Source organism: Pinus tabuliformis, chromosome 6 (assembly GCF_031772625.1).
Source record: "Pinus tabuliformis cultivar Carrire ecotype Pingquan chromosome 6, CPIR1, whole genome shotgun sequence".
Lineage (NCBI taxonomy): Eukaryota > Viridiplantae > Streptophyta > Pinopsida > Pinales > Pinaceae > Pinus > Pinus tabuliformis.
Window position 1 is genome coordinate 1365156460 of NC_142292.1, and position 21343 is coordinate 1365177802.

A 21343-nucleotide genomic window follows, 5' to 3' on the forward strand; every position below is an offset into this window, starting at 1 on the left:
TGAGTATCACCGGGTTTTGAGTGAGATATTATATCATCATGCCTTAAAAAAACGTTTTCATGATAGGAAGGTTATCTTTCCCTAGTAACATGGCCAAAAATTGGTTTTCTAATGTGACTAGGTGTTAGAGGTGCCCAAGACCAGGTTTTCACTACTAGATTTTTCTTAGAGATATAGGACTAACAACTATCGATTTGTACACAAGGTTGGTCTATCCAACCTTCTACTATTTAAAGATCATTTTTATGCTTCAATTCTTCAATGTATTCCTCCTTATATTTATTGTTCCGATATAGCTTTAGTTGATTTCCATTGGCCATCAACGGATTCATGTATCATCAATTGTATGTAATCTCACTCATCTATTGTCAAATACAATCTTAATGTCATAAGGCCCTAATCATCATGGGTGAAATTTCCCTTTAAAATATTTATGTCTCTATTCGAATAAAAAGACCTAGTCACCTTCTTTGAATTGTTACCTTTTAACGAATTTATCATGCTATTTCCTTTGTTGTTGTTGAACTATAGTCATTTGTTGAAAAGGTTCTTGGCACATTTTTTTAAATTGAGTTAATTGGTCCAACTGATGCCTTTGGGCTTATGAAAGGTTTGTTCTAAATTACAAGGCATTTTTTACATCAAATTCAATAGGAAGTACAACATTCTTTCCATACACTAACTCATAAGGTGTAAATATGGTAGCATCTTTACAAGTAACTCTGTAATCCCACAAGGCCTCTGGAATATTTTCAACCAATCTTTATGATTTTGTTGAATTGTCTTGGTTAGGATAGGTTCCAAAACCTTGTTCATAACTTCCGCATACCCATTTTCTTAAGGATGGTATAGAGTGGACATTTGATGCTTTGTATTGAATTTTATTGTTAATGGGTTGGAATAATTTAAAGGTGAACTGAGTACCTTGATCAGTAAAAATTTCATGAGGTACCCCAAACCAAAAAAAATTTTTTCAAATAGAAGGTCACCCACTTCTTTTTATGTTGATTTTGGTAGGGTCTTAGCTTCAACCCACTTTATTAAAAATGTGTACATACTAAAATGTATGCCATTTGTCTTGATGACGTGTTGATAGGCCCCATAAAGTCAAGAGCCCATTTTTTGAAAGGCTCAATGAGGACTTGGGGCTGTAAGGGAATCTCATCTATTTGCGTTTGTTTTCCCATTCCCTAACACTGGTCACAACTTCAAACATATTTCTTTTCATATGGAAATATTTTGAGCCAATAATAACCTTGTCTCAAAACTTCATTTGTAGTTATTTTATAAAAAAAATGACCACCAGAAGGTTCATCATGATATGCCTTCAATATGTCATAAATTTCATCTTCCCGAACACATTGTCAGATCACATGATCTTGTCTAGTTCTAAATAAGTACACCTGTATCCAAAAGTACATGGTACTATTCGTGATGATGTTTTGTTGTTCTCTATGCGAAAAATGTCATGGAAGTTTTCCCGTAGCCAAATAATTAGCAGTATCTGTAACCCAAGGTATATTAGTAGATAACTCACATAGATATTCATTTGTAAATTCATTACTAGGGTGACTTCATGATATGAAATCTGCAACAAAATTCTCCTTTCTAGGTTTATCAACAATGGTAATATCAAGTTCCTAGAGAAGGAGAAGCCGTCTGGTGGCTTTGCCCTGTGTAATTGGTTTATTCTTAAGACAACGAATGGAAGAGTGATTAGTATGTAAAAAAATAAGGTGTCCTATAATATAATGTTGAGATTTATTTATGGCATGAATCACAACCACAAATTCTTTTTCTATCACTGTATAATTCAATTCTGTTGGAGTTAAATTTTTACTGACATAATAAATGGAATAAGTCTTATGTTCTTCCTTTTTGACCTAGTATAGATCCAATGGTTACTTCTAAGGCATCACTATGTATGTGAAAAGTAAAAGATCAATTATGACCTCTAAGAATTGGGGCATAAGACAACTTTTCCTTTAAAGTATAAAAAACTAATTGACATTGATCATCCCATTAGAATTCAATAACTTGTGTTAAGATGAAAAATCACAAGGAAGCAACCTTTCTGAAGATTTCTATAAATATTGTGTAGTACCTTGCATATCCCAATAATCTATAGGCATCCTTTCCATTAGTTGAAGAGGGTAATTTAAGAATTACTTTAATATTAACAGGATCTACCCGAATCTCCTTAGATGAAATGTGGTGTCCTAATGTGATTCCTTTTGTCAAAATCATCTTACACTTTTCATTACTAAGGGAAAGGTTCATTTCTGGCACTGAATTAGTTCTTTCTCGTGGTTCTTTAAGGCTTCATGAAAGGTTTCCCCATACACCATAAAGTCATCCATATATACTTCAATACAACCATTTATTAAATTAGAGAAGATTCCAACAACAACCAATTGAAATGTTGTTGGAGAATTACATAAATCAAAGAGGAGTATTTAGTAGGAAAAATTCCACCACAGATAGGTAAATGTTGTCTTGTCTTGATCTTTCAAAGCAACCTATATTTTTTAATAGGCACTAAACCCATCAAAAAGAGAAAAACTTCTTTCCTAGAAAGGTGTCAAGTACTAGGTTGATAAAGGGACAAATACTCTCCATTTAATTCCCGATAATTGACACATACTCTCAATTTTCAATTTTTATTTGGGAAAATAACCAAGTGAGAAAGCCATTACTATAAAAAATAGGCTAAATAAAATCTGCACTCAAAAGTTTTTGCAATCTTTAACTATGTCTTTGAATGTTAGGTTCATTCTCTACTGTGGCTACATGACAAGTTGGGAATCCTCCTTTATGTAAATATGGTGTGTGCACATATTAGGAGAAATCCCCTTCATGTTAGTATAATCACATGAAAAATATTTACTATTCTTTTTAAGCATTTCCATCTATAATTCTTGTTCAAATGGTTCCGATCTAGCATTAATCTTCAAGGCCTTTCCAAGGTAAGTTTTAAAAATTTTAGTTTGATCTTCTAAGGCATCAAACCAAATTATTTATTTCATTTTTCGAGTTAGCTCGATGGGTGAAAATTTTTCTTTGGATGTCTTTCTTAGAATCATATTAATTGAGAGATTGTTGTTGATGTGTGGATATGTTAAAAAGTTGTAGATTAGATCACCCTCATCCTGTTATTTGAAAATTGGTACTTAAGCAATGGTTCGAAGTGGTTGAGAAACCTCTTCATCACTATATTTGAACCATAAAAGACTTTCCCTCTCTGAAGAAGGATTTTCTAGACAATAAAGGGAAAGTCTCTCAGTAGAATTTCCATGGGTGGTTGAAGGGAAAGTACCCCTAGGGTCCTTTGGGCTAAGACTCTACCAGACTGAAAATTGCTTATTCAAAGAAACACACACACACAGCCATCTTTTTTTTTATTTTTAAGCAAATTCTAATGTTTAGGGTACATACCTAAGGTCCTACGTTCGAGAAGACCGTTAGGGTGCAAACCCTTCTTGGAGTTCCCTTCTTCTTTCTTTGACCTGCAAGACAAACAAATCAAAGAACACAACAGTACATGTATAGAAGTTTATATATAAATCATCTTTATGCTATAAAGTTAGTTATAAAAAATCTTTAAGTAACCTCTTTCATAAGAATTCAACACAAGAATTTCATAAGCATAAAGAAAGATTATTCGGGAACAAAGACGTGTTTCTTTATATATAAAGGCAAATAAAGTACATATATCGGAAAGATATCACCTGAACACCTTCAGCAGGCTCCAAGCAAGCTTCCTCCCGGATTCGTTCCAGCCTCAAGCCTCCGACAAGAGCTCCTTCCAAGTCTTACTCAATGATGATATCAAGGATGAATGATCACCAATACACATGGAAACAAGGGTTTCCTATGCAAGATGGGGGAAGTGCAGAAAGCACCAAGGACTTCAGACCTGGTCAAAGGGGAAAAATCTCAGCATAATAATCTTGCTCTCCTTTCTCTCTCCCCTTGGCCTTCCCTTTGATGTCTTTTTATACCCTCTCCAAAGTAGTTTTTTAGTTAGGAGTTGGTTGGGAACAGTTGGGCCACGGGCACTAACAGGTGATCCAGCAGGTAAACCCGCGATCACCGCCCGAAAAAGAGGAATTTATTATTTTTTTAAGTGTTTTAATAGATACACGCGGGTTGGGTATGACAGACCCGCGTGTACACGCGTTTAACACAGGGCAAAGTCGCATATAGGGAATAAAACACTGTTTTTTAAATTTTTGGACCAGGTCTGGAAGGAGGGGTTGCCCTAGGCCATAAGTGCAGCATCACAAACCATAAGAGTGAGATTTGGAGCTATAACAGATGCCCCCTAATGTATGAGGTCAGAAGGGGAACATGATGGCCGAAATATATTAAGTAAGTACAAGGAAAGGAACTCTACCGAAAAACCGAGGAGGACTTCACCAGAATTCAGCCTGCCAAGCCACCGAAAGGAGATCAGAAAGAAACACTGTCTGAGGCAGGCATACCCATGCTCAGGAAGAGTAAAGCATGTCCGCATATCAAGTACGAGCGGATCCACTAAGTATACAAGTATAAATGACTGTAAAATACATAATGGATCATCTGATCATAATGAGTAAGTACATGTCTGAATATCACATATAAAACTGTCAATGATGCTGAAAGATGCAACGGATCACTGAAATCAAAGACTGATCCCATAAGGTACCAACTGAACATGATGGAATAGGATGGTACTACACTGCAAACTCAGGTGCCAGCATATAGAATGTCGCCATGACTGACTGCAACATATAAGGTGGAGTGGTATCAACTAGCAGCAACAGGAGCAACTGTCAAGTGAACCAATGAATGCTGATACAACCTGAGGTCTTCACCGACCGCCGTGGTACATTTCCACACCATGGGAATAAATGATCTGAAGTCGACCATGTGAGAAATCGTTTGATTACCGGTCATTGATGTATACCGTTAACAAACGCGAGACTACTCACCGATAATGATAATGAGCGTCAAGGTACCCAGTACAATCTAACAAGTGTGAATAGATGAGCTGAAGTCGAACACCTGTAAGAATCTATCAATCAGGAGACAATGATGGTTTCCCACTGTCGATAGCGAGGAATCTGCCACTAATGACTGCAAAGCCCAAGGTACTGCCAAATGGACTCTAGATCTTTGCCCCAGAGCAATGAGTCGGAGTCGATAGGGAAAGATCCGCTAAAAGGAAGGCATTAAGGCATCCTCCATCAATCTAGCGCGAGTGTAACCCGTAGGCCAATAATGTGGAAGGAATCGGACGAAAAAGATGTAGTAACCCAACCGAAGTACGTTTCCGGCGTACACAAGATGTGGCTAGCGCACGGCAGAAACCCTCTGAACCAACCAATAATGAAAGCTGACACAGAGGCGAGGTATCCACCAATAGGGTCAAATGGAAACCAAGGTACTGAACGAATCCCAATGTGTGATAATGTATGCTGATGTCGAACACAAGGGAAACCACTCAGTCAAAGACCCATGATACTGATCGATGCTGAGCACAAGGTGACCTATCAATAATGAAAATAGGGCCAGGGTGCGGTCTCTAGGTCTGCCCTCAGAGCAATGTGTCGTCGTCGATAAGGACAAGACCCGCCAGCAAGAAGTCAATGGGGACCTTCTCAAACCGGCACGAGTGAAGGACCAATATAAATGATGTGATGATAGACATGACACTGACAACCAGGGATGGCCGACTGAAAAATGAGTCAAGAGACACCGCAGAAAGGCCGACTCAGGCTAACTTCCCTTGAACAAAAGCACGACTCAATATGACTATGTGGCAGCATAAAATGAATCTGTATAAGTCTGTCATGCAGGAGGCATGAACGAACCCTCCATATGATTGGAAGAGATAACCAATCGGGGGAGAACTGACTCGATAACAAGGTTATGGCTTACCTAAGTCAAACTAAATCCCACCCATGCGGAGGAGACTTTGCTTTGAGTGCTTTGTTCAAGGGCGACACGACTGACTCTAGCTGCCAACAATAAATGGAAATAACGTCCCTGTTCCCGCTCTTTTTGGAATATTTAATTTTTTTGTCTTTTTCTGATAAGCCGGAAAAAGAATAAAAGAATGCTATGGTACAGTGGAAAGAACGAGTGTCGGTGAAACAGATGATCTAGTTCCTGGGAAAGGAACGTTCCTATGCTCAATGCAGGGAGGTGAAAAACTGGTCAGTGACACTCAGAGGTATGTTCTTTCCACGGATCTGGGTATGTCAAGCTGCAGAGGTCAAGGGTATGCAAGGTTGATTTTGCAGACGTCATGGTCAAAAGTTGGCTTAAACACGAGTCCAAGTGAAGCCGGCTATAGGCCAAAAGGTGCAAATGGTCAACATGCAATGCAGAAGTACAACTCAACACACATAGGATCCTCTAGGGTATAAGGCCAGAACGAAGCGAAGAAGCAAAGAAGAATGAGTCTTCAACGCATAAGTCATGGCGGGACTACAGAGGACTCCCGAGCCTACTCAAAACGAAGCAGCATGGGCAACAAATGTCAGTGAGGTGCTAACTAGGATGCCCATGTAAAAGGATGGCTCTACCATCATGTCATGATTTAAAGAATCGGCGAGTGAAAATGGCTTGCGAACCATAACATGATGGGGTCGACCCTACGGCAGATGTATCGGTCAAATGGAGGCTAGTATGCATAATGCAACGGAGAAATGGTGTCCCTAACCTATATGCCAGTGAGAACACGATACCTACCATGACGGGTTAGCAGTCATGGAACCGTCTCGAACCGTCGAAAAATGTCCAAAATGTCCTGAAAAACAACTCAATCTCGACATTCCAAGCTCCCAAGTTAAAAGTGACATGAAACCAAACAAAATAAAATTTTGAAAAAATTTTGCATTTTCAAAACTTATAAAAAGAAATTTTGGACTTACCATTTTCACCGTTTGACTTGGAGAGCAAAAATTGTGGAGCAAAAGGAGCAAACTTCCCCGTGACTTATTCAACCGTTCAAACTTGCCGAAAACTTCCAGGTAAGCACTAAACTTGTCTTGTAATCAATTGTGATAGTTTTTAGGAAGTTTAATTAATGTTTCACCGTTAGATTTTTGCAAAAAATCGCTCTGCGGCGTACACGCGGGTTGGATGTATATAAATCGCGTATACGACGGCCCTACACGCGACTGTGTATAGGGTAACCCGCGTGTGCGCAGCGAAACATTTTTATACATAAAACTAATGGATGAAAATGATTTTTTTCTTCCAGGATGACTCTCACATGGCGTGAAAGAGAGCACTCAGCTGTAGATAATGAAGTCATGGACAATGATGAGGCATTAGATGCCTTACGGGGATGCGGATTGTTAAAATTCTTCAAGTTGCCGAATATGAAAGCAAATGTGCGTCTGCTCGAGAGACTCATTGATTATTGGGATGTCGAGGAAGAAGCTTTTATGATTGATCAGATGCCACTCAGGATAGAAGTGGAAGATATATATTTCATCACGGGCCTTTCCCGAAGGGGAGAGGTAGTACACTCCCGGGGCAGGACCCGGAATAGTCTCAGTGTAGACGACTATGTACAACTTTACTGCCCAGGTCATCGGAAGGTCGGGAGTCAGATCTCGATCCCACACGTGGCGAGTTTGTCACTGCGGATAATCTTGTTCACCATAGCTCGAGTGAACGGATCATCCTCGCTACATCAGGCATCACGGGTAAACATGAGCGTAGCAGTGGACTGTCTCACCACGGTGTTTGACTGGTGTACTCCTCTACTTGCCAACATGAAGGAGCAGCTTGCTTCTATCAGGAGGGGACAGACCAAGAACTTTGGGTACGGAACCATTTTATGCACTTTTTTCTTCGAGAAGGTTCCCGCACTCCGCCCCAGGGTAGCAGTTCCCATCAGTAGTCCACGTGATCCACGCATGGGCCGGTGGGCTGACTTGATGAAACGTCTGGGGGGTGGGGAAGTGCCCAGGAATGCATTCGACGACGACTTTTTTGCTTGGTGGGAGCAACAGATCATCGCCATAGACGACTACCCTTATGCTGGACTAGATTTCCGAGGAGATCCTGACCTAGTGTTACCACCAGATGCAGCATGGGGCGAGATCGGTAAATTTTTTTTTTTTTTATTTTTATGATTTTATGATTTTTAGGATTTTTCAAGTATAATGATGAACTTTGAAAAATATATATATATATATATTTTTTTTGATGAGATTCAAATGACTGATATGATGATCATGTTCCAGACATTGGGCCCGTGCGACCAGATGGATTCCCACGGCATGGACGGCGTGGCCGAGGAGCCGAAGAGGAGGCTGCGAATGCGGAAAGGACCCTCAACAACGTCCAGCGACACTTGGCGAGATTGAGCTACCAAGTACCGATGGCCGAGATAGAGGACCTTCCTCCAGATATGCAGCGTCATGTGCTTGGGATGCCACGTGACTGGGTTCGTGTCTTTCGGCGCGTGGCCACTGCTATAGTTAGCTATTTAGCTGCTCATCCAGAGCCGAGGCATTAGATATGCCTGACATGATTATGGGCATTTGAGTCCCAATTTTGTATATTTTTGGACACACATATGTACACTCGAGACGCTTTGCGATATATATATATATATATACAGTTTGACTTTTTGATGCATGATTTTATGATGATGAATGATTGATATGCTAGTCTAATGCTTGATTAGCGATAGAATCAGCTAACCAATTTTGAGATCTTGGAATGTGCAAATAATTAATGTAAATAAATGATCTTTGCAACAACCTCACCCTTAAATATTGGCGATATAATGATGGATCTCTAACCCGATAAATGTTATTTAACTGAGACACTATCAATTGAGAATCAAGATATACTACCAACGAGTCGATCCCATGAGAGATTGCCTCGGATAATAAATTGATAACAGCTGTATACTCGGCCATATTGTTTGACGCAGGACCGATACACACGCCTCTCGATATCATCAACTGACCAGTTGGGTAATAAAGTACCCAAGCTGCGGAAGCAAGATTCCGAGTGTGCCGACTAGCACCATCGGCGAATCCAAAATAAACCAAATCATCCATCAACACCTGCCAAAGCAGACCAAAAAGTGCTGATATCAGAAAACGCTCGATAAGATATGTACAAATATACATAAAATACAAAGAAGTCATTGCCTGGTAAAACTAAGCAAAATACTTCTTTAAATAGAGCCCATTTCGGGGCTCCGCCAGCTTGTTTCTTTCGAAATCAATTAACTCATACGATCCTTTTTCTAAGACTCGTTTGATAATGAAAGGACCGTACCACATAGGCTTGAATTTGCCTGCCCCCAAGGCGTCCTTATCTTGGTCATAGACCAAGACAAGGTCACCTTCAGAAAAGACACGAGGTCGGACAGACTTATCATACTGAGTTTTGACCCTTTTCTTATGGGCCTCATTCGTCGTGGCGGCATCTCGACGCTGCTCATCGAGATGTTCCAGGTGAACTAGGCGCTCCTCGAGACTCGAAGTCTCAGGAAGAAGCTCGACAGCCAATTTCAGAGATGGAATTTCACATTCGACTGGAAAGATAGATTCCATCCCGTAAACCAACTGAAAAGGAGTAAAACCAGTAGCCGTTTTAACGGAGGTTCGGTATGCCCAAAGAGCCGGATACAACATAATGTGCCAATTGGACCGATTTTTATCGATTGTCCGTTGGAGTATCGTCTTAAGAGTTTTATTGACCGCCTCGACCTGTCCATTGGCCTGAGGATAGTAAGGAGACGAATGCTCTTGACGGAAACGTAATTTAAAAGCCAATTCGGACATTAGCTGATTTTGGAAATGACTGCCATGGTCAGTGACAATCTCTCTTGGGATACCGAATCTTGAGATAACCTGATTGAAAAGAAACAAAGCTGTCGTGTCACTGTCGTTCTTATAAGTAGGCATGGCTTCAGCCCACTTCGTGAAGTAGTCTACAGCCACGATAATGTACTTGTGATTTGCCGCTGAAGGCGGATTACAAGTCGTAAAATCAATACCCCACTTAGTGAAGGGACCGACGGTGACAACGGGAAAAAGGGGAGCTGGATGCGTGCGCATCTTGCGAGTAAAAATTTGACACGGGTGATAGCGTTTGACCGCTTCCACACAGTCCTTAAAGAGTGAAGGCCAAAAGTAGCCGGCACGTAAGATGCGCTGGGCTGTAGCAAGCCCGGATAGATGACCACCACAAGCTCCACTGTGGCAATCATTAAGAACAGACTCCGCTTCCTCTAAGGTTAAACAACGTCGAAGAATTGAATCAACCCCTCGATGGTATAAAGTGTCACCAATGATAACATAGTTTTTAGCCAGGTGACGTAACTTGCGACGTTCATCCTTGGAGAAAGTAGAGGGAAACTTCGAAGTCTGGAGATAAACAATGATATCTCCATACCAAGGGTCTTGTGAAGAGATGAGGAATATATGTTCGTCGGGTAAACTTTCCTCATAAACAATATCCTCTCCACAAGGAAGCTCAGAAATTAGCTCCGCGAAGACCATAGATTTCTTAGACTTGGCGGACAAGAACTCGAGATCGAATTCTTGTAAAATGACTATCCATCTATTATATTTGCCCCCAATCACTCGCCTACTGAGGACAAATTGGAATGGATTGACCGCCGCTAAGACAAAAGTTTTGCGTAGCAAAATGTAATGACGGAGCCTCTGGACAGCATGGACTGCTGCCAAGGCCAACTTCTCAACTGGAGAATAGCGGAGTTCAGGGCCTATCAAGCCTTGGCTCAAATAATAAATCACGTGCTCGACAAGAGCATCGTCTTCCTGAACTAGAACCATACCAATGGTAGATTCTGCTGCAGCGAGATATAAAAGGAAGTCTCTACCATAATCCGGTGGACTCAAAAGCGGGGCAGAGACTAATGCCTTTTTCAAAGCATCAAACGACCGCTGCGCAAAGTCGTCCCACACAAATGGAACTCCTTTCCGTAGCAAACGCATGAACCCTTTAGTGATCTCGGCGTAATTTGCTATAAACCGTCTCAAGAAATTGGCCTTCCCTTGGAGACTTTGAAGTTGACGGATTGAGGACGGGGGAGGCAACTGAACTATTGCCTCTACCTTGAAGGGATCAACCCGGATCCCTTCATTAGACACAATAAACCCTAACAACCGACCAGATGTAACCGCGAAAACGCACTTATTGGGATTCAACCGGATTTTATAGAAACGACATCGCTCAAAGACTAATTGAAGATGACTAGGATGATCAGTCCTCTTTCGAGAACGAGCAGCGAGATCATCTAAGTATGCTTCGATGATATGTTTGATGTCGTGGAAAGCGTAAGACATGGCCCGCTAAAAGGTGGCTCCAGCATTTTTAAGACCAAAGGGCATCTTTCGATATGCAAAGGTACCCCAGGGACATATGAAGGCAGTCTTATGCTGATCCTCAGGACGAATAGAGATTTGATTATAACCTGAGAAACCATCCATAAAGGAGAAAATCTCATTACCCGCACACTCGTCAATAATTTGATCAATAAATGGCGTGGGGTAATTGTCTTTTGGACAAGCCTTGTTTAAGTCCCTAAAATCGATGCATACGCGGATTGTTCCTTGCTTTTTGTCCACAGGGACTGGATTCGAAACCCAATCCGTAAGAGGAACAGGGTATATAAAACCCGCCCTTAGCAGCTTTGATAGCCGCTGCTTTCCTAGGGTTAACCGGCCGAAGCCTTTGACGAATCAGTTTTGCGTTTTCATACGTCTTGATCTCATGTTGGACTATAGAAGGATCAATGCCGGGCATTTCCTCATAAGACCAAGCAAATACATCACGATATTCCTTGAATAGGTCGGTGTAAATTTGAATTTCTTCAGGGGAACACTCACTTCCGATGAAGATATTCTCGATGATGTTAGGATCCTTAGAGATGTTTATAGGTATCGTTTTTGAGATTACCTACATATTACCTTCGGCACGCACGTGTGTTGGAGCCAAAGGGTTCGACACCGTACAAACATCACTACTAACGAGCTCGGAGAATCTAGATTCTACTTCCTGCAATGGAGGAAGAAAATATGAGCGATGGTGTAAGTCTTCCCAAGGTCGATCTATACCCATCATAATTTCGAGGATTGCTTCTTCAGAAGGTAGAACCGAATCTAAGCAGTCCAAGGCAGAGTTAGAATCAAAGCTCCAAGCGGGGGCCACATGACCGTCTAACTCCTCTTCGGAAAAAGGAGTAGAATGGTTATCTGCAGAGTCTACGATAGCCTGATATCTAAGCTCAGCTGCAGATATAGGAAACGCCATTCCATTAACTTGCCCTTCAACTAATGTGGTCGTAGGTGAAGGCAAGGTCCAAGGGTCGGAAAAATGATGAGTTCGGAAGAACTCTTCTCGAGAAGATTCCTTGGATGATGAAATAGCATTGATTCTTGCAAAAGGAGAGGGAAGATCAAACGTACCCATCAATGAGGAATACATCCCTACTCCTAAATTCTCAGTCGGCGGGCGAGGGTTATCCACCAAAGGAACAGTAGAGTCGGAGGTTGCTTGAGGATCGATTGGAGCATAGTCCAATTGATCAACCTTAACGATTTTCCCCTCATGAGGAAAGCAAATGACACGAAACAGAGTCGAAACAACGGCTTCCATCTCGTACACCCAGTTCGTTCCTAATAGGAGATTATAATCTAGGTTAGCATCTACGACTTCAACTTCGATATTAACGACCTTCCCTCCAACACATATAGGAAAGGCCGGGATAATCCCATGCGGCTTGTGAGAATGGCCATCAAATGCAGTTAAGACAGTTGGTGAAGGAACAGCCGAAGGTGAACCAATAGCCTTCCAACATGACATGGACATGACACACGTGGAAGCTCCTTCATCTATAACGGTGCGAAAAATATTGATTTTCCGGTATGTTGACTTTATCTGGAAAGCCATATGATGAGGGAGTCTCTTTTTGACATTTGACATGTCAAAAGAGAGCACTAGAGAGTTAGCTGGATCGACTGCTCCAATGGCGGAGAGTAAAGCACTTCTCTGAGACGGACACGACTGGAGAACTTCCAAAGCGGACATAGCACATGGGCTTTGAGCCAAATCCTCCACAATGGAGTAATTTTGAGCAGCTCTAGCATTGGGGTTAATTGTCGCGCGTTTGGCGGAACCTTTCGGTATCCTAGGTATAGTCTCAACAGGAGGTCGCTCAATATGAAGGTCATTACTTCCGGGAACCGTTTTATCCTTAGATGTTTCGGCTTCACCATAATCACGTGACCGAGTAGTCACGTTAACGTTTGAACCCATCATAAAAACATTTGATGCTTTTTCCCCTTCCTGGTTGCCCCCTGAGGAGGTCCCAGGATTCGAATTTGCGCCAGCAAGAAGTTGCTGCCCTTGGGGAAACGGGTTAGTCAACACAGCTTGCGAACTAGAAGTCCCTTGATGTCCTAACAAGCGCTGAGCGTCTTCGATTCTAGGGCAAAGATGAGTTAGATGGTCCCCACTGCATAACTTGCAAGGAAACTTAACTTTCTTTCTTGACTCACCTTTACCACCACCAGCGTTGTTGCCGGATTTATTTGCATCGGGCTTCCCATCCGAGTTCTTCTTTTTACCACGTCCTTTCTTTTTCCCATTGGAATTTTGATTTCCTTTGGGGTTATCGGATTGGACGGCGTTAATGGAAGAATTTTGGGAAGCGGGAGGATTAGACATTGTGACTTGGTTGTTAGGAGCAGTTTGTAATGACAACTGCTGCAATTGATTCAACAAGTTCACTGTAGTCGAGTCTACTGACCCTACGATGCCATCCGCGTGCGGACCTGGCTTTGGCTTAGCTAAATCAACCTTAGATCCAGGAGCATCTGGCAAGTACTTTTGGAGGATCCCAGACTGAGAGTAGATCAGTTCTAATTGCTGGGCCCTGAAAATGGCTTGCTCCTCAGAATAGACCCCAGACATGGAGACATCCTTGGAGATCTCAGGTTGCAAAGACTTCAAAAACCACTCTAGACGGTACTCCGGAGGGATTTCGGCTTTAATGAGCCTTTTTCTCCGTCTCCATTCCTGTATGTGATCAGAAATGTGGGTTGCCTTATCCTGACGAAAGGTAGCCAGAAGTTCAGTTCCGGCATCATAGCGGACAGGCAACTGGAAGTGATTCAAGAAGATATTGGCTAAGTCAGCGAACGATGTAAAGCTGCCCCCTGGCAACTCTATGTACCATTTAGCCGCATTACCAATCAAGGTGCGCTGAAAGAGTCTCAACCTAACCGAATCTTCGATGAGGGAGTTGGATGAGCACCACAAATGGAATGTGGTTACATGATCGCCCGGATCTTCACCACTCTTCCCTTCGAATTTTGGGATGTCCGAAGGGAGTTTGGTTGGGACCGGAGGCCAGGCCGGATTGTATCTGATAGGGTCGTTCGTTAGCTTAGTGAGATCTGGCAAATTTAACGTTGCCAGAAATGGAAGCCTAGGAGGACCTAGGGGATTCCACCCAGACTGGGCAGAACTCCCAAAGTTCTGAAAAGATTGTCCTGGGATTTGAGAGGCACCAGGCTGCCCCAAGTGACCAGTAGAACCAGCTGAACCAAAAGGCAAGCCTTGTGGTCCAGCAAAATTCGGAGTTTGACCAACTCCTGCCGTATAACCTCCATAGCCTGCAAAGTTCCCTCCTAAAGAATGGTAAGGGGTTGATAACCCCTGATATGGATTCCAAGCCGAAGCGAGGGGAGGAATACTTTGAAACATGCTAACCGTGGAATACGGCCTACCTCCTTGTTGGCCGATAAATGGATTCGCAGTTCCTGCGCTACTAACCCCAGGGTTATTCCAACCTTGGAAAGGATTGCTGCTTTGTCCTATTGAAGAAAAAGGCATGGATCCTACCGTTGGGTTGGAATGTGGGATATGACCACTTCCAAAAGGAAAACCCTGAAATGAAGCCGATCCGCCCATCATGGACGTAGCGGCACTGAACGGAACTGACGGAATACCCTGTGATTGGGTGCCAAAAAGGAAGGAACCAGTACTAAAAGCATTTGTTTGGGCATTTCCACTCGTGGACGGAATGGAGGTAGACCCAACCAAAGATGTGCTAGCAAACGATCCGAACAAGGAAGCGGAGGGGATGGAAATGGTTCCTCCCCCTTGCACCGATGTTGGGGTTTGCATAGTCGCAGCACTCGTGGAAGCCATGCTTCCAGTAGTGATCATAAATGGTAAGCGCGTAGCGTAACCTGGACTCGCTGGTCTATATAATGGAGGCCCAACGTATTGCAATACGTCTGGATAACTAGATGGTAGTGGAGAATTTGGAATCACTAATGATTCTGAAAGTTCTTCTACCTCTACGTTATTCTCCGCTTGAAAGCGGACTTGAGAAAAGACTGGAGTGTCCCTCTCTTGTTCAGAAGTACCAGGCCTTGCTTGGCTGCTAATATCCCCGAGAGGAGGATCAATCCCCGATGCGTCAACCGGCGTGGGACGGACCCCACCGGTAGTATTCCCTCTGCGCCTTCTAGGAGAAGGCTCTAAACTAGGTGGCGAGAGACCACGAAGTCTTCGAGACCGGTCAGCCACTTTGAATTTTTTGTTATGATCTTATCTAAAGACTCAAAAAAATTAAAAGCTAGGCCAACTAGGAGCACAGAGCACACACTATAAAGTTCCTAAAGATACAGCCAGTCAAACAACTTTCAAGTATTTCTGCTCCGGGTGATTAGGACCGGACACCAAAATACGAGAAAGTGAATCAAAGGGCCTTCCGAAGATAGTCTGGGATGATGAGGGCCCAGTCCTATCAGCGAAGGTATCAGAGGAAGTTACGCTGACCTCCTAACAACAGCCTGTGCCGGTGCAAGCCCCCAAGCTTCGCAAGGGTGCCCTCCGGAAGTACTGTCGAGAGTGATACAACGTCGACCTCAGGTGCCACGGGATTCCCCTCCGCAGCCACCTAGGCAGATCCCTAGGAGAGGCAACTATGGGTACCAACTCGTCGCAGAAGCCAGGCGGAACAGTCGTGAGGTAAGTTCGGACAAGTAGGAGAGGGGGTATCTCTCTTCCCTGTCTTCACAGACCCTCGTGCTTAACTCCCAGATCCGGAGCTTTCCTGGTCTTCCTAACGCTATTGGATTTACTCTCTTTAATCAGACTCTTATGTTTGACGTTTTATGTGGCCTTGGAGAGTTAACTCTCCACTCGCCTAATCCAAGGCCCTAAAATCCTAAACTTGTTGGTGTGATAACTAAAACAAAAAGTTCTAGTGGATTTTAATTAAGCGCTTGATTTTATTAGGCTGTTCTTTAAGTCAAAGGTAATGGAGGTGAAACTTGTGGTGTTTTATGGACGCAAAAGAAATTAATAAAACTTAGCTACATGCATATGCACTTTTGTTTTCGATGAATAGCAATTTCTATGAGGTTCAGAGACACTTGTAATATAAACAAATTTTCTTTTTCTTTTCAGACCCCACACTCACTAAAACTAACAAAACTAAATATGCCTAAAAAAAGAGATGCAAATCTTACCCTAATGCAAGAACTAAATGTGGATGCACGATTCAAAGACTACTCTAAAAACAAAGAAGGAAAGTTGCTGCTTTACCAAATTTTGTCTTGCCACTGAAATGCTTAGATAGGAGATGATTTGTTACTAATCATTTCGTCCAAACAATAAAAACAAGTTTTAAGATAAAAAACAAAGCACTTTCACTTCGCAAAAAAGGAAATCAAATGAGAAGCAAGTTTAAGAAAGCGAAACTCAAAAACTTTCAAAAGATTTTCTTTCAATCAAACCAAAAAGTCTTTTTCAAAGGAAAACTCTCAAAAATACTGACACTAATGATTGATAAACAAGCCACCAAACACTTTTGTGAATTGACACCTTTCAAATGATGAAAACTCAACAAAAATAAAATGTGTTCGAAAACGCTTTTGACAATCAAAAGCAGCAATGAAAGTCTAAAATATCAAAAGACAAGTTTCAAGAAACTGGTAACAAACAAATTTCCCGAAACAAAGGAGTAAATGGTCATAAAAATGATTTCGTTAAGCAAACACAAATGTCATGAAAACAAAATGGACACAAAGATTGAAGACAATCTTCCCACTCTGCCGAAACAGAGCAATCAAGATTCTTAAACAGAAATCTTGTGTGTCAAAAATCAATGACGCTTGCAATCAACGAAAAACAAGACTAGCACTCCTTATAACTAGAGAGAGTTCGAAACAAGATGCCCCCTGTTAAACAGAGAACTGTCACTGGGAATTGACTGTTTTAAACTGACCCAAACCACCAGACAGACATTCAGCAAAAGAAAAATTATAAATCTTGAAAATTATGTGATATACGCACCTGCAATTATTTGCAGAATGCGTGTATACGCGACTGTAACTAAGGAAACCTGCGTATACGCGGGTTCACTTAGTGCAACTTGCGTATATACGCTTCTGTAATCCAGAAAAAGTGCGTATCTGAAGCCTTTCAAGAAAAATAAAAAAACACAAACTGAAAAACTGGAAAAGCTTGGAGTTCAAGAAAATATCAGACAGTCAGAACCAACAAACAGAGGGACTGAGCCTTGATTGGCTTGAGGACTACCCAAACTAGGAACAACAAGAGTGTTGTCCCCAGCGGAGTCGCCAATTCTGGTTGAAGGGAAAGTACCCCTAGGGTCCTTTGGGCTAAGACTCTACCAGACTGAAAATTGCTTATTCAAAGAAACACACACACACAGCCATCTTTTTTTTTATTTTTAAGCAAATTCTAATGTTTAGGGTACATACCTAAGGTCCTACGTTCGAGAAGACCGTTAGGGTGCAACCCTTCTTGGAGTTCCCTTCTTCTTTCTTTGACCTGCAAGACAAACAAATCAAAGAACACAACAGTACATGTATAGAAGTTTATATATAAATCATCTTTATGCTATAAAGTTAGTTATAAAAAATCTTTAAGTAACCTCTTTCATAAGAATTCAACACAAGAATTTCATAAGCATAAAGAAAGATTATTCGGGAACAAAGACGTGTTTCTTTATATATAAAGGCAAATAAAGTACATATATCGGAAAGATATCACCTGAACACCTTCAGCAGGCTCCAAGCAAGCTTCCTCCCGGATTCGTTCCAGCCTCAAGCCTCCGACAAGAGCTCCTTCCAAGTCTTACTCAATGATGATATCAAGGATGAATGATCACCAATACACATGGAAACAAGGGTTTCCTATGCAAGATGGGGGAAGTGCAGAAAGCACCAAGGACTTCAGACCTGGTCAAAGGGAAAAATCTCAGCATAATAATCTTGCTCTCCTTTCTCTCTCCCCTTGGCCTTCCCTTTGATGTCTTTTTATACCCTCTCCAAAGTAGTTTTTTAGTTAGGAGTTGGTTGGGAACAGTTGGGCCACGGGCACTAACAGGTGATCCAGCAGGTAAACCCGCGATCACCGCCCGAAAAAGAGGAATTTATTATTTTTTTAAGTGTTTTAATAGATACACGTGGGTTGGGTATGACATACCCGCGTGTACACGCGTTTAACACAGGGCAAAGTCGCGTATAGGGAATAAAACACTGTTTTTTAAATTTTTGGACCAGGTCTGGAAGGAGGGGTTGCCCTAGGCCATAAGTGCAGCATCACAAACCATAAGAGTGAGATTTGGAGCTATAACAATGGGAGATAGTTATGTCTAATCTAAGCATTCATGGAGGTCAACCAAGGTCTCCCAAGAATCAATGGATAGCCCACCAGATTTTCCTTGGCTTGGATGATCATGAAGTCAACTAGATATTCCCATCAATATATTGAGACCATAATATCTTCCAACACCCCTTCTATTTTTACTGTGGATCTATCAGTCATTTGGAGAACAGTTGGGTTGGGTCAAATACTAGGTATCCCTAGTTTATCTAGGGTTTATTTTGTCATCATATTAATGTTTTCCCCTAAATATATCAATGTTTTAGATATAGGGACATTATTTATATACATAATGACAATAGGAGTTTGTAGATCACCATATTTTGCTATGAAGACGTTGTTCAACATTAAGTTATCTAGTTTCACTACTGTTACATAGTATTTTGTCACCGACCTCGCATTCCCTGATCTTGGACACTGTTGGTCCGTGTTATTGACATCTGCTTTGTGTCATGTTGTAAAATATGTGTTAGTTTCTTCCTTGTCATATCAGGAAGAAAAGCTAGTTCATTACTCCTTGAGTAGACCCATTTTAACCTCTATTTTTGGGTCGTCATGGGTCATCAGTTATTCCACCCACGAAGATGGCCAAGATTGGACTAAGCCTAGTGACATCATCACTCTATCCCTATGTTTCACTCACGATGAACTACTTTCGGCGAGTTTGTTTTAACAAATTATCAATGGGTGGTCCTAGGGTTGGTTGTTGGATCAGATGAGCTCGCCTCTCTCCTTTGGGACGGTTGTTCCACTTTTTGTGCAACCTCCCAAAGGTATAAGCTCTTTCTCCCATCTCTTATGGAGGCTCCTCCTCCTATAAATACCTCCCTCATGTCTCATATCATCTAGTTCAGAGAGGGAGAGAGTTTTAGAAGAGTTTGGAAGTAGCTTCTAATGTAACTTAGCGTGGGATAATTTTGTGTGGATTTGGCTTGATTGTATGAGTGTTCTAGCATCATAATTTTTCCTTTTGGGTAGGAGAAAGAGTTATTCATCCTCTTCAGAGACAATTCATGAGTGAATGCTTGTGGAGACATGCTGACAGGACCTTTCAAGGATACCTACAAAGTCAAGGCATGGTTGTAAGTGGCGAATCTCCATGGTATATAGGAAAAATGGAAGGCGATTTTATCAATAATTATAATATGTTATATATTTTTTTGGCGAATCTCTCACCAGGCATGGCGAATATTTTACTCAATTATAAAATCTTATAAGATCTTGGCGAGTCTTTCACTAAATAATAAAACTTTGTAAAGTCCTAGTGAATCTTAGCATAGGCTACATGCTGGTTTAATTCCCCCATTTAATAGGCTACATTCCAGGCGAATACCATGGGTCAATACCATGTGCCATTTTGGTGAATACCATGGGTCAATACAATGTGTGCGATTTTTATTTTTATTAGAATATTTTACTCAATTATAAAATCTTGTAGATCTTGGCGAGTCTTTCACTAAATAATAAAACTTTGTAAAGTCCTAGTGAAATCTTAGCATAGGCTACATGCTGTTTAATTCCCCGTTTAAATAGGCTACATTTCGGGTGAATACCATGGGCCAATACCATGTGCCATTTGGTGAATACCATGGTTTTGGGTCAATACCATGTGCCAATTTTATTTTTATTAATTCCAATATTAGGGTTAATAATGGTTTTTTGCATGGTATTAATAACAATCTAGTCCATGGTATTTGTCCCATAGTATTTTGGCCATAGGTTTCACCTAAATATAACCAATTTTTTGAGTGTTATGTAAATATAAAGTGACTTTTGGGTAAATATAAAAAAAAAAAAATTATTTGTTTTACCATTCCTCTATGTTTATTTATATTTTTATTAATTTACCATACCTCTTTTACAAATTATGGTATTTGGCCAATAGGATTCACTTAAATAAAACCTTTTCTTGAGCCTTCATAAATAGAACGAGGGTTATGGACTATATAAAAAAGAGGTTGTATTTATTTACGATACGTCTAGTTTGTTTATATTTTTATTTAATTACCATACCTTTTGATGTAAGTATAAAAAGACGTTTTATTTATTTACACCTTACCTCCACTTTACTTATATTTTTATTTGTTTACACCCTTACATGTATATAAGGTGACTTATGGAGTAATTATTAAAAAGTTTTATTTATTTACTTTTCTTCTTTTTTACCATACTCTCTTTTATCTATATTTTTATTAATTTACCATACCTCTTTTATAAATATGGTATTTGGCCCATAGGATTCACTTAATAAAAAGCTTATTCTTGAAAATGGTTGTGAATGGATTGACTTAAATAAAACCTATTCTTGAAAATGGGCGAATGGAAGTTGTAAGATCAATTTCAAGGGCTAAATTTACCTTTTTTACCCTCTCCCTTAAAATAGGTGGGCTATTTGAGGTGATTGTAAAAATGTACTATGATACAAAATATTCGCCCACTAAAAATTTAAAACCCTTATTTCGCCAAAGGGCGAACATTCGCCCCTAAAATTATCCTTGGTGGAGACATGCTGACAGGACCTTTCAAGGATACCTACAAAGTCAAGGCATGGTTGTAAGTTTTACTTCAGTTGATATTAGTATAAATCAACGGTTTATTTCCTACATCTTATGTCAAAATTGCATATCGATAGCTTGAAGTT